Source organism: Parasteatoda tepidariorum, chromosome 1, assembly GCF_043381705.1.
Source record: "Parasteatoda tepidariorum isolate YZ-2023 chromosome 1, CAS_Ptep_4.0, whole genome shotgun sequence".
Taxonomy (NCBI): Eukaryota; Metazoa; Arthropoda; class Arachnida; order Araneae; family Theridiidae; genus Parasteatoda; species Parasteatoda tepidariorum.
In genome coordinates, this window is record NC_092204.1 from 74,777,626 (window position 1) to 74,792,653 (window position 15,028).

The following is a 15,028-nucleotide window of genomic DNA, read 5'->3' on the forward strand; positions in this document are numbered from 1 at the left end:
TGTTATTGTTTCATCCCTCATGGTCTAAACAAGATAACAGTACGAGTTACTCGATTTTACTATTCATGATGCATAACAAGAGGCAGGGTGTGTCACCCGTATGTTACGTTTTTTTCAAATGGAAGTTCTATGTTCTTATCTAATACTTGGTTTGAATGGGTGGAGGAAGTGAAGATGTTCTTTTTCGAACATTTCTTTTTTTTTTCATTTCATTTGTGAGAATTTTGCACTCACTCCTCTAATGGGTTATATTTATTTATTTATTATTTCATTTTAACTGAACTTTAAAAATGACATGCAACCATGTCTTATACCGCTTTAAAAACTCCTTTCAATTCATGATCCTAACATGACTGTAGCTTGTAGGATAGTGACGGTAGTAATAGCCGAACCTTAGACATCTTAAAGATAGTTGTCACTCAAATACTTACTAATTTAGGTTTTTCTATCAATATAATCTTATGGAATGTAAATGGATAATTTAGTAAGTCTATTTGTCTAAATTAAACTTATATTAAATTAAGATTATCAGCAATTTAATATGAACCTAGACTGTAAATTTTTTATTTATATACTTTTTTATTTATTTATTAATTTATTTTGAGATTTGAGTCTTACACCATTTTTTTTTACAATGGACGTGCCAGTTAACATTATAAATGGAAAGTTATTAGCCAACAATTCGAATTCAATAAATTAATCAGTGCATTCAATCTGATTAAACCATTCAGCAAATTATCTTAATAAAATATTAAAAACCAATGATAATGCAAGATATTAAGGACTTGAAAATTAACCATTATTTCTTCTACTGGAATATTATTCTAATCCAGCAAAAATTATTACAGAATAGCAATAAGAATTCTTTTTAAGCAGTTTTTCAGCAGACTTGTAATGTTTTTAAACCCGATATTTTTAAAGTCCTTGAGCATTTTCACTAAAAAAAAAAAAAAAAAAAAAAAAAAAAAAAAAAAAAAAAAAAAAAAAAAAGAAGAAGAAGAAGAAGAAACAACTTTTTTTTTTAATATATCCTACACGAAAAAAACGGACATGTGACATTTTTAATGGAAAAAAGAAAGAAAAAAAAAAACATAATTCTGGTTAATAAAATTTAAGTATACGGTATTTAAACTAAAATATTGATATTTCTTCCTTTCATTTGGTTTACCGGAAATTCCTATTTTCAAAATTACAGTTCTTATTACCACATATTTACTAAAAAATTCAAAATTGAAAAATATATTTAACCGTATAAATTTTTTTTATGCCATGCTCTAAAGATATCATGAAGAAATTACCAAATTTTGCCACATCTAAAAAGTTTTATCACATAATACCATACTTTATTGTTAATTTTACCAAAATCAATACCAAAGGGCTTTCGCAGCATTTACCAACTTTTTTGATGTTCCTATAGAGCCAGAAACACGGTAAATTTTATCATTTTCTGGTGGTTTTGACTATACTTTTTTGCTCAGTATAGCTTTTAGTTTACTATATTGTTTCAAATCCGATAAAACGCAAAAAAATTTTAATGAAATATACTTAAAAATGTTTATTATTATTATTATTATTTCAAATTTTTTAGCTCCACCAAATATTTCAGTTCGTTTTTCAATAATAGCTAAGGGTTATAACTTAAAGAATTATTAATGGAAGTTTATTTATTTATACAAATAACATGAATTGATAAAGCGATAACTTCGCCAAAACTGGACATAGATCTTTAATGTCGGCAAGAATCTTGCAAGAGCTGGCGTAAAACAGTTATTAGTCGGCTTTGGGAATGACAAAGGGGGCCCGGGTACTTGGTGGGTCGGGGGGATTCACCCCACGACACATCGCTCCAAGGCCCTATTATTACACGTCTCCATCGGCTTCCCTTCCTTACCTCAAGTGACTGAAGTTTTTCACCTGTCATTGCCGACCCCCTAATTGAAGGGTCGGGAGTAATTCCCCCCTCTCAGGTTTAGAAAAAGTGCCGAAATGATGGCACAAAGATATTTTTTTTCTTCTTCTTTTTCATCTATTATGGTACTTTTAGTTTGTAGCATTTGTTCTCAGTTGGGGTTTTTTCATTGTATTCTGTGTCACGATTTGTGACAAGGAGAGAAGAAAAAAAGAATTGAATAGAAATTAATATTGCCAAAACAAATTCCAAATAGTGAAAAACTTCGAATCTGAGATCCTTTGAAAGCAGTAATTTAGATATGTGTCTCAATCGAAACCGATGATTGGAAATGGTGTGGTAGAACATTAAAAATCGCAGATAAGGAATGTTTTTAGAGACCATGTTTTGTTGTTATTTCAGAATTTAATTGCAAAATAATAAATGTAATATTTGAGGAAGACTGTTGAAAACCAGAATTTTATTAGATTTATTATAGGTATTTTGCATTGCGTTTGTTTTATGTAAATCATAAGCTAACCTTATTTTCTAACTCTGCGATTTGTAGGAGAATTTTCACGCATGCGCACAGAGAGCTCAAAAAATCATTAGAGATAGGGGAAACCGTAAAATTTTTCAAAATCTCTCGACTGTCATTAGAATGTTTCATTAAATTCAGTACATCGCAATTTAGAGAGGAAAATAAACTACACTAATTCACCTACGCTAGAACTAAAACTGAATTAATTGGAAAATAAGTAAACTGATAAATATTAAGGATTATGTTTAGTTTAGAAATACGCTAATAATAAGAAATAAACTTTTGTTAAAGCCTAAATTGACTTCTTGTAAAAGAGCTTCTTTTGTAAAAGAACTTGTGAATGAAACTGACTAAAATTGTTTCAAGTAAAAAGTGTGAAGAAAACTGTGCACCATTTACTGAAAAGTCATTAAAATATAATAAGCACATGTTCCAATTCAAGCTGGAACATGTATAGAATCATTAGAATAAGCAGGTATGATGTTTGATGGATTTCGAGCATTACCTTATTTATTATTGATATACTTAGCTGCTAAGCATTAGAAGTGGCATTTAATAAGCAAAGTTTTGAATTAAAAATATCCTATAAAGGAAAAACAGTTATTTACAAACAAACTATAAGTAAATTAATAAATAAAAGTATCGTACAATCATATTCACTTTGATTTATTTTCGAATACTACTAATTATATAGTGAAATAAATCTCCAATACTTTATGATAATTATCATTTTCATTAATATTATGGTTCAAATTTTAAATTAGAACTTGAAACGAAAGTTTTATTAATATTGTTTTCAATTTCGAAGTCTTAACAGAATATATGTGATTATATGATGAATGTAATTTTAGAGTATTTCAATTACGACTATAACTTGTTCAAATATTTTATTAAAAAAAAAATTTAAAAATCCTACTTAGTACTTTTTATCTTCAGCATTCATTTTATTTTTCAAAATAGTAGACTTCTTATTGATACAGATATATCAAATCTGGCAATAAAAGGATCAACTTCACTTTATCTCAGGGAAAAAATTTTCAAGTAGCTTCCAGTGGCGGAGCTATACTTAAAACTACTTTCATCCATTTAATCTAATCAATCATCGATTTTCTTACATGGACTACCACAATCTTCAAGAGAAGGTTTCTGTCAAGAAGTTTCCGTTTCCGTTTAAATCCAAAGTTGATGGCAATTCTATCAAAAATCATACCTGGAGTGACATTAAGCAATAACACCCCTAAGGGTTTGAAGCTTTTAGAAAAAGAAAATGAACTTATACAACAAAGAGTCCATTCCTCTTCATTATTATTATTTTTTTCTTTTTTACAGCCAAGAAAATTGGTAGCCGTGGAAAAATGTACTCTTTCTCTTCTCATTGCCAAGAACGGAAGAAAAGATTCTACTCATGTGTGAGTGGGAGGAAGTTCAGATCGATCGGTTTTTGCGCGACTTCCGATCGATGATTCAAGTAGCCATGCAAGATGGATTCAATGCTCGCCAAGAGATAGGGGGGTGCAACCGGGAGGTGGACAGCAATTCCGATGGGGAAAAGTATCAGGAAAAGGATTGAAGTTTTCTGGATAAAATTCTTAGAAAGAGCAGCCAACAATTCTTTGTCTCTACTCCCTTCAGTGTCTTTTTGGAACCTCTTGGGATTCAAATGAAGTGCCATTCTGCTTTATTAAATTGCTTTCTTTCGGGTTACCTCCTATATTCCGGTATTTCTTTTTTTTTACCCCCCTCGAAACGTTTCGGAAACTTCTACTGACTTTTTCTGAGCTACCACATTACACATAAAACGCATGTTGAATAACAAAAAGGAAGTTCTGAAGCTTTAGAACTTTATCAGATATATAGTACTGTACTATGGAAGGTAAGTTTTAAACAGATTATAAGAGGAGAAACAATTTGTTTTATGGCAACTACATATATTCAACTTTACCAATTTTTTGGCAATTTTTGAGTTGCAACTACATATATCTTCGACGTATATTGAATGATTAAAAAGGATGATTCTGAAGCTTTAGAACTTTATCAAATATATAGTACTATACTATGGAAGCTATAAGTTTTAAACAGATTATAAAAGGAGAAACAATTTGTTTTATTTCAACGACATATATTCAATTTTACCAATTTTTTGGCAATTTTTGAGTTGCAACTACATATACCGAGCTTTTATCTCCGACATGCATTGAATGATTTAAAAAGATGATTCCGAAGATTTAGAAATTTATCAAGTGTATTGCCATACAGTAATAAGAAATAAGTTTGAATCAGAATCAAAAAAAATTCTTGCAACTATATATATTCAATTTTCCCAAATTTTTTGATTTTTCTCCTGGTTGTTTGTAACAGAACTGAAACTCAATACAAATTATTCGATGAAGATTAAGGATAAACTTGTCAAAATAAATATATAAATGTTTTTTTATTTAAATTAATTTAATAGTTTTCGGGCTTATCATTCAAAAACATGATATTTATTTAGGCTATTATTTCTCGAACACCACCAGAGCTCTAAATTAAATTATTGAACTCGTAAAAATTAATTAGAGCATGAAGTATACACAAAAAGAATGTAAATAAACAAGAAAAAAAAGACCGAAAAAAGAAAAGACTTCTAGACCGATGGTTAAAAAAGAATTCTGGTGTATTGAACTGCCGACAAAATTCATAAATTAAATCGATTTAGGAGACAATGGGTCGATATACCGGGATTGTACCGATTAGACACGAACGTATTATGCTGAAGGCGCCAAATATATTCGTGAATTCATGTTAAATTGTATTTGGACTTAAACAAATCTAGACGACAAATAAATTACAGTTTATTCTACAATACATTTTATAGTAAGAACCCTTTCGTTCACATTTTATTCCAACCATAATTTATCTTATTTCATTACAAAATTTTGAAACTTTGTCTCAAAATAACAGTGACTTATTAAAAATTAGCATAAATTTTACAGCAATTTAGATACCCAGACAAAAATAAATCCCTTGTTAAGAGAGATTGGATTTAATTAATTGTAAAACATTTCAGACAACTTTCTGCCCCCAGTTAATACATTAATTATATATTTAAAACTCTACAGTCAACACAAAATATTAATAAACCAACTAATAAAAATGCAAAATAAAATCATTTATCCAGTGTAATTTCAAAGAGATAGTGAAAGCAAACTTATCTTTGAAAACTTTAACTTCATTCTGTATTTGCTATCAGATTTGAATAAGTGCAGAAAAATTCAAGATAGTCCGGAAACATACAGCTTCAGGGTTAAAATCAGAATCTATTCGGATAACCGAATATCGCTATAATTAAGTTCATTTTTTAAAACACATATTATTCAACGCAATTTGCAGCTGAACTATTATCACAATCAGCAAATACATATGAATGGAGTTCAACAGTATTAATTTTAGGTTCCAGTTCCTCAAATTACATTTTGAAAACTACAAATGTGTTAAACTTAAATTTGGCATACAAAATGTTTTTCAGTGACAATAAAATACAAAAGTTTTATTTTGCTCTCGTTAAAACAAATGTCCTCGCAGCACAGTCCATAACAAAATTATCTTCAACACGAATTTCAGGCTAAATTACCATCATCAAATCCATTAATTATAATCCCGAAAGAACTGCTTTATTTTCAAAATTCGATAATGGGAAATTGTAAGAAAGTATCGAACTCCATCGTGATACCGAACCGCCTCATAAACAGCTAAAATATCGACAAAGAAACATTTCACCGAACAGAAAATCATTAACTATACATCGAAATTGAATTCCTCTTCATTCCCAACTTTGCTTTAAATTCTAAAAGGAAAAGGACGAACCAACCAAAAAATAAGCATAACAAAATCAATTATCCCACTGAGGATCTAAAACTCAGTTCACCGGACCCATTGCTTGCTCATAAATCTTGCAAAAGGTGTCCTCTGTATGTTGTGCAACACCTCACAGCAAACAATAAGTTCCGATTCAAACGTTTCTGTTCGAAAGAAGCTGTTTTAATATTTATTTATTCGATCGCCAAGTCGCGTGCGACCGCTGTCTTAAAGAAAAGCAGGGGGGAGAGGGGTCCTCAAGAAATTAGTTCAACGAAAGGGGGTGAAGAGATGTGATACAATCCCGGTGGGTTTAGTTTTTTTTATTTGTTCTAGAACAGATATGAAGATGAGCGAACCACTTTTGTTTCCGATAAAGCTCTCATTTGCATCGAAAATCGATGGGGATATGAATCTGAGATGCATCAGATTGTCTCCTCCATTTATATTCACGTAAAGTAATCGAGTGCAGTGAAAAAGGCAGGAACGATGGTGGGATTTGCTGTAAAGGAATGGCGTATGGAGAAAAACCGTTTAATTCAGCTGTGTCTTTCGTTGGTTGCATTGCTAAACAATTTAAATATTATTTATAAGAGGAACTAGGGTGATTCGCGATCCTGTTCGTATAGTAATATAAATTATATTTTCAACAAGCGAAATTTTATAAGATTTGTTTTAAAAGGATATGTAGGTTTTACATAGTTTATTTACATCTACAATGATCCCAGAAGGAAACTATTTAGCTAACTTAAATTGCTTGAATACCTTAAAATCACGCAAAATCATCCATGTCTTTCATTTCTTCTTGAAGAAATTTAATAATATTTGTGAGGGGAACTCTGGTGATTTGCGATCCTGTTCCTATAACTGTTGTTCAAATCAAAATTCTATTCTCAACAAGCAAAATTTAAAAAGACTTGTTCTACATAGGATGAATGAGAGTTATAATAGTACATCTACAATGATCCATGAAAGAAACTATTTAGTTAATTTATATTGTTTAAGCGCCACAAAAATCATATAAATAGCTTACAGAAACCTACAACAACCTGTGAAATTTACGAACATCATAGAAAAATTATAAAAAGGGTGAAAACCATGAAATAGACAATAAAATATGAATTGATGCATTAAAATAGATGAACATGTTTAGATGGGGGAAAATTACTTGTTGACGTAGTTAATGTGAGTGTTCTTTGTCAACTTTAGTTAAATAACTGAACAACTTTCTAGAAAAGGGTGTCAAATGACGTATGAGAAAACGGTCAAAAATTGGAATGTAGGAGGGGGTAATGATATGGTCAGGTAATAAATATAAAACATTAATATTTTCCGCCTAGTCAACGATAATAAGAAAAGTATTTTGTAAGCAGTTTCCAATAGTTGTTATTCTATTTTCTAAAACAGGTATTCCTAAATTCAATGCAATGTCACATAGCATTTTCTTCCACTGAACTGTTCATTCTCACGCAATCTGTATTTAATACATGAAAACGGCCCCCAATGTAGTCTGTGTTTACGACCATCTGAGGAGTCGTTGCCGAGTTAAAGCTACGATTAAGTAGTGCAGGCACCCGTAAAGTCTACTTTTACCGCAAAATCCTTTTTTACAGTTAAACCCATTTTTCCGTAAAATTTCAGAGAAATATTTATTTAATTATTTAATCACAGTGATTCAGGGGTTTTATTGAAAATATTGCTGTCAAAATTACGGTACATCAGATTCTCTGTTCATAAATTTTTGCGATAAAAATGAACTTGACGATTAAAGAGGCTTCATGGTACCATTGCTTTTTACCGTAATTTGATCCGGAATTCTTTAGAGCGTAGGACACCGGTATTTAAAGTTTTGAAGAAAAAAAGAAAAGAAAAAAAAACAGAATCGTAATACAGGGTTATTCATAATTCCCTCCGGGCAGGAACTGGACTATCGCATTGATGTATGCCGTGTGACCAAGGGTTCACACATAGAACACCTGTAACGCATGTAAGTAAAACTTTAATAGTTTCGGAATAATTTCATCTTTTTTATATTCGTCTTCTTTTTTTTACTATAATGCTTCGAAACCCCGGAGGGAATTATGAATAACCTTGTATATTGGTTGTTTATTTAAATAATAGTTTTCGCTTTTGAAAATAAAATTAGTACACTTACCTTTTTGTGAAAATCATTAAATTTTTTATTTGAATGAAATTAGATAATTTTCTTACCTGCAAAGACAGAAAAACAAATAATTAATCATATGGGTAAAAGTATTACAAAAAATATTCATTGCAAAAATTCAATGTGCTAACTTTATAGGAATTAGAAATACTCTTAAGAATTAAGTAATTAAAAGCTTGATCTAGGTTTAATTAAATAATCATTTTTAATTTGTATGTGGTTAACAAACTATGAATTGTAATATCCTGGTCAATAAGAAAATTTTTTTCTTTAATGGATTTCTACACATGAACGAGTAGTAATTAGAAAACTTCATTTCAAAAAATACAATTAAACATAATAAATAATTCTTCATTTCATTTTAAATTTGTATTCCAGCAAGTATTTTGCTACTTTCTTTTTCGTGTATTTATTTAGGTATTATAATAATCTTTGATTTATTTTCAAAATAAACCCATTTTAACCCAGAAAAGGCTGAAGAAATATCTGTAAAAACAGGCGATTTTAAGACGAGAATTTTTTTTTCTTTTTTAATTTCTTAACACTGTATAATAATAATATTTCCAGATGTTTTATTTATTATTTTTTTTTAAAAATTATTCTGGTTAAACGAACATATATGGTGTTTAAAACATTCACATTGTAATTTTCCGTTCATATGGTAATGGTATAATAAATGACAATTTTCAAAATGATAGTTCTTATTACCATACATTTAGTAAAAAATACAATATTGAAAACTAAATTTAACCGAATAAATGGTTTTTATGCCATGTTCTAAGGTATCATGATAAAATTACCAAATTTTAACACATTTACTAAATTTTATCACTGATGACAAAACCTTATTTAATTTTGAATTTTACCCAAAATCATTTCCAAAACGCTACAATAAAAATTACCGAGTTTTTGGGGCTCTCATATAGAAAGAAACACGGTAAATATTTCCCTATTCTAGTACTTTTGAGGCTATTTTTTTCCTCAGTGTACATAAAAATTTAAAATTAAATTTAAAAAATTTTAATTCCGTAACTTATTGAATATTGTATGCACTCTTAATATCGTCGGTTCAAAGTTGAAAACCAAACCATTATGTCAATGTGTCATTATGTCAATGTGATATCGGTTCTAATAATGGTAATTTGAAAAACTTCTTAACTTTACAAAAGCTAAATAAGTTGCTAAGTTGAGACTTTCTTCAATTCAAATTGGTATAAGAATGTTTAAACGGTGTGGTAATATCATTCAAGCTAATCTTTAGCAGGTTGCAGAAAATTTTCCTAATGTAAAGATTCAACATTAAATAACCAATGCTTTTCACAAAGTTGTAAAAGTTTTAAGTTCAAAATTGTTAACATAAAAAATTAGAAAAATAATTCAAAAATGCATCTTCATATAATCGTTTGCTTAAAAAATATGCTTCCGATGTAAATGTGAAACGTTACTATATTGTAAAAAATACCGGATCAAATTATGGTATAATGTACTCGCGATTTGAGTGCATTATTCGTAAAATCTATTTTTACCGTAAAATATTACACCGTAATTTTTAAAGTAATATTTACTTAATTAGAGTGATTTAGTGATTTTACTATATTTATTACTGTAAAAATTAAGATACATCAGGGTTTTTTAACCGGATTTTTTTGAGTGCTGAGTAGGACTGGGTGATATTAGAAATTATATATCGTGATATATCGTCAGTTTTGCATCGCGATATAGCGATGTATATAGTATTTTTGAATTTCATTTACTTTAAGGCACAGAATGTCAGATTTCTATCAAGACTTCATACGCATATTGATTTAAATCAATTTATAAATTTGAAAATATATATGTTTTGCTAAAGAAAGATATTAAATAAATTGACTAAGATGTACAAATCTTACTTAAAATATTTATTGAAAAAATGTGTGTAGATACAGAATGAAATATTTGCACTTCTTTATCGTTNGTAAAAAATACCGGATCAAATTATGGTATAATGTACTCGCGATTTGAGTGCATTATTCGTAAAATCTATTTTTACCGTAAAATATTACACCGTAATTTTTAAAGTAATATTTACTTAATTAGAGTGATTCAGTGATTTTACTATATTTATTACTGTAAAAATTAAGATACATCAGGGTTTTTCAACCGGATTTTTTTGAGTGCTGAGACTTTTTACCGTAATTTGATCCTACATTTTTTACTGTGTAGAAATGAATATATACGCCGCAATATAATACTGTTTGTTTAAGTAATTCTATTACTATAATAATTTGAAAAATAATCCAAATTTAAGAGCTAGTCTTAGAATAAAAAGGGGTTTTTTTTTCTTCATTCTCTAACATAACAAAAAAGAAGACTTAAAAGATTTATATTAGTGGAGCTTCGCACCATAGGAAATAGTCTTCTTAAAACATTACATCTTATTATTTCTAGTTTCGTGACGGTACTTCACCTTATTTTTATAGTCACATAAATCGAAAGTTCAGCAAATACAATAGATGGTGTGTTGCATCAGCGCTTAAGTGTGACTGATTCCAAAATTCGAATAAAAACAGATAAAGCCATTCTAAAGGGAGAGGAAAAACAGCATAGAAATGCACTCATGGTGAAATCCTGGATATATCTAAAAACTTGCTCCCCATTTCATGGAAAATGAAACATAATTATTTTCAGTTCGTAAAATCCTTTCTCTCTGCCTACTCGACCCACAAAATTTTATTTTTCAGAAGAAAAAAAATTGTTAAAGAATTTTCAAATCTTTTTCAGAAATCTGGCAAAGTACCCAGTTAGTTGGCTGACAACAGGTTTTGGGTTTTACCTAGTTCATTTGGAGGAAATTTAATAAAATTCTCCAATGACTTCTGTCTGTTATTCGGAAGACAACGGAAACTAGTTCGTTTTCTTCGCCCTTTTTTTAAAACTAAATAAATAAAACAGAAACATGTTTAGTTTTGTTACTTTTAAGAATTTATTTTAATAGCGTTTTCGAACATGTTTGAAAACTTCGATACAAAAGTAGAAAATAGAATTTGAATAAGAGAATTAAGTAGTTATCTAAGTAAAATTATTTATACACGTCATAAACCCAAAACACATGTGTGGGTATTATTATTTGTAAGAAATTCCTTAAAGATAAAAAAAAATAAATTTAAAAAAANATTTTAAAAAAAAAAAAAAAAAAAGTTCATAGAGCAAATGAAGTACTACCGTCAGAAAGAAATCTTGTCATAAAATCTCAATTTTACTGAAATAAGAAAAGGCTGCAATGTTTTTACAATTTAAACCCTTATATAAAGTTCAATCCTTAGAAAAAATTTTGAATATTTTTTTCAACTTAGCTTTATAACGCTTAGTATAATTAAACATTCTTTTCCCTTTCTGTGTTGCCTGAATACTTCAACTCAACAGTTACCTCAATGTTACCTTTCTACACAAAGCAATTTAAATAGTTCTCAAACTTTTAAAATAGATTAATAAAATACGGTTTATATTGTCATAAATACTTAATATATTTAGAAATATGAATTATCATTCTAGCCATATTATACATCATCCTCGAAATAAGAATTGTAAATCGAAGATTCGACTCAATTCGAGTTAAAAACAAAGGACAATTAGAATATGATATATATGGTATATCAAATAATATTTATTTTAAGGTTGCTTTTGCTAAAAATGAGCTATAATATAAAACGTTGGCATGTCATTCTAATATTAATCTTTACGAAACGGTATATTCAATTATAACAGAAATAAAGTTTTTATATTTTAGAAGGTTGATGATAAAAAAAAACACCATATAATTGGTAATTTGATCATTTCAGGTACAACACGGTATCTGGTCATTTCAGGTATTATGCATTTTTATTTCAAAGCTCCTTTCCCTAAATATGTATTCATATATAATGTGATACGTTCTATGTTAATCTTTATAAAATGGTATTGTCGATTACAATGGAAATAAGATTTCTAAACCTTAGGTGGTCGGGAAAAAAAAAAAGTAGAACTGATTATTTTGACGATTATACAATGTGCAAGTAGAGCAAATAATGGAAAGAGGGATGTGGAGTTGGAAACATGACTCCATCCTTTTTAAATATAGTACAGTAGGGGAACCCACTGGTAAATTAGCCCTTGACACTGCACCCCTGCAGGTCATGGGTAACTGAAAACCACCACATGGGTAAATATAGGCTTTTTCCTTTTTCTTCTTTTATGGGACTTGGAAAGTAAACTTGAGTATTTTGAAGTACCGCAATCATTCAAAAGTTCTCTCCTAGAGAAATATAGGCTGCCAATATAATTTTTTTTTTCATGGCGGCCTCTTTTTTTTCTGAAGATCAGATTAAAAAAATTCTTCATATTGGAATACCGCACTCGTAAAGGTATTTCCGAACTGCCTCATGCATTTTTATCTTAACTGAATATTTTACTGCACAATATTTATCTCATATATACGATGATTTTATGACATATCACCTAGTTGTAGAATTTTATCTCTATTTTTGCAAGTATTGTATCTCTATTTTTTTAATACGTATGAATTTTGCTGTCAGAAATAATAGGTTTTAAAAAGAAGAAAAAAAATTAAATAGTTGTTATAATAGTATCAAAACATGTAGTAAATTTAAAATAATTTAATGAAAATAGAAATGAGACACTTAAACTAAATATGCACAGGTATGAACTAAAATCCAATAAAATTACGTACAGTTTAAATGATTAAAACATTTCTCTTGTACAACCTTAATAACTTAACATTTTAGAGCAGCAGCTTATATAAAAAGTGATTGTCAACAATTTAGCCTAATTATAAAGGGATTTTTAGAGCTATTATACCATTACACTTGATAACATTCACATCTTTTTACAGATAATTTATCTGCAAAAAGAATTAACCGTAAATTCTGGCAAAAGTGTTGAATTATATGCGCGTAGGTATAGCGGAAATTAAATGATTCCTGTTTCCAGTATTTTTACTAAATTAAACGATGTATACACATTTGGTTTTTGTGTGAAAAATATCTACTTTTATCACTATATTATTAATAGATAATAATCTACCAATACAACAACGTAAATGTCGGAAAATTAAAAAGCATTGCAATTTAACTATTTCAACGAATTAATAAAAGTTTTTGAATGGAAGATAATGTCATTACTTGGCTATTTTTTAGAATTAAGTGAGGGTTAACAGAACTTTAATAAACCTCCTTAGACACTGGCACTGCTAATCGAAATATTTAAAAGTTCAACCTTATTTCTTTTAACACGTTGTCTTACGAATTCACGTTTATTCCATAGAATGCTGTTGCCTTTAAAAAATGTGGTTCCTAAAAAATTGAAACTTTTTGTCCTAGATAACTTAGAAACATTCCTTACGATCTACATCGATGACAGCATAATCCATTACCTACTTTAAATCTGTCCTTTGTTTAGTTTAAAAGAGTTCTTCGAAACAATTACACAAAGGAAAATAAATAAATAAAACCGAAGCAAAGCTATAATTTTAAACACCATGCTATACTTTAAGGTTATAAACATTTCTGATTAAAAAAAAAAACAACAACAACTTAATTTTGGCATTAAAAGACATAATATTTAAACCATTCATTTGTTAATTTTTCTATACATATGGATAAATTCTGGTTTTCAAATTACTACACATGCTGATTCATTCTGGTTTCTTATTACCACACATTTAGTAAAAAATGCAAAATTGAAAAGTAAATTTTACGGAATAAATGGCTTTTTGGCATGGTCTAAGGCAGCAGCGGCTATGAAACCTTAAATGATCACATTTCTTTCGGTGGAATCCGACTTTGTAAACATTAAATGTATATAGAAATAATTACATACATAGAAACAATTGTATATAGAAACAATTCCGAGCGTATTAACATAGGCCTACATCTATGGAAGTCTCGAATCCTTGTACGTAAAGGTATTATCCATTAAAAGACTACTTTATTTAGAAAATATTTAATATGAGGAATCTAATCTTTTATAAAGTTTGTTTCCTTAGTACTCTTACATTAGATTTTATATCCGACACTTGAATTCGCACTCTTGGAGCCGTTTTTAAATAAGCTAAATTATTGTTTTTGTTCAAATGAAATCTAAAAAAACTGCTATAAACTTTGAAATGGTTACCAGGGAAACATATTCCTTTATTAACGAATTTAGCTTTTTAAATTTGATTTCAAAAGTGCGATGGGAATACAGTTTTTCATAAATGCAGGTCTATTCAAGATATTGTTATTAGGAAAAATAAGAAATTTAAATTAAAAAAAAGATTAAAAAATTTCTATTTTTTTCATTACCATTTAAATTTAATTTCATAAAGAGAAACTATAAATAAACAATAGATTATTACTTTGACGTAATTATAAATTCGAATTTCAAAATCAATACTGTGAGGTAAAAAGAGTCCTTACTCTCGGAATTTAGCAACAACTACTCTAAGGTACAATAAAATTAACAAATTTTATCACATATTACATAGCGCTTCGATAAAAATTGCCGAGCTTTTGTTGTTCTCATAGAGCCAGAAACTCGGAAAATTTTACCCTATTCTGGTATTTTTATTCATACTTTTTTTCTCTCA

At 28.8% G+C, this 15,028-nt stretch overlaps 1 protein-coding gene across 2 annotated transcripts in view; it reads right to left on the reverse strand.

The window, feature by feature from the left end:
* The window catches only part of LOC107449167 (Transmembrane O-mannosyltransferase targeting cadherins 2), a 339,786-nt gene that overhangs the window by 122,747 nt on the left and 202,011 nt on the right, over positions 1–15,028 (reverse strand). The gene's annotated exons all lie outside the window — the stretch shown is intronic.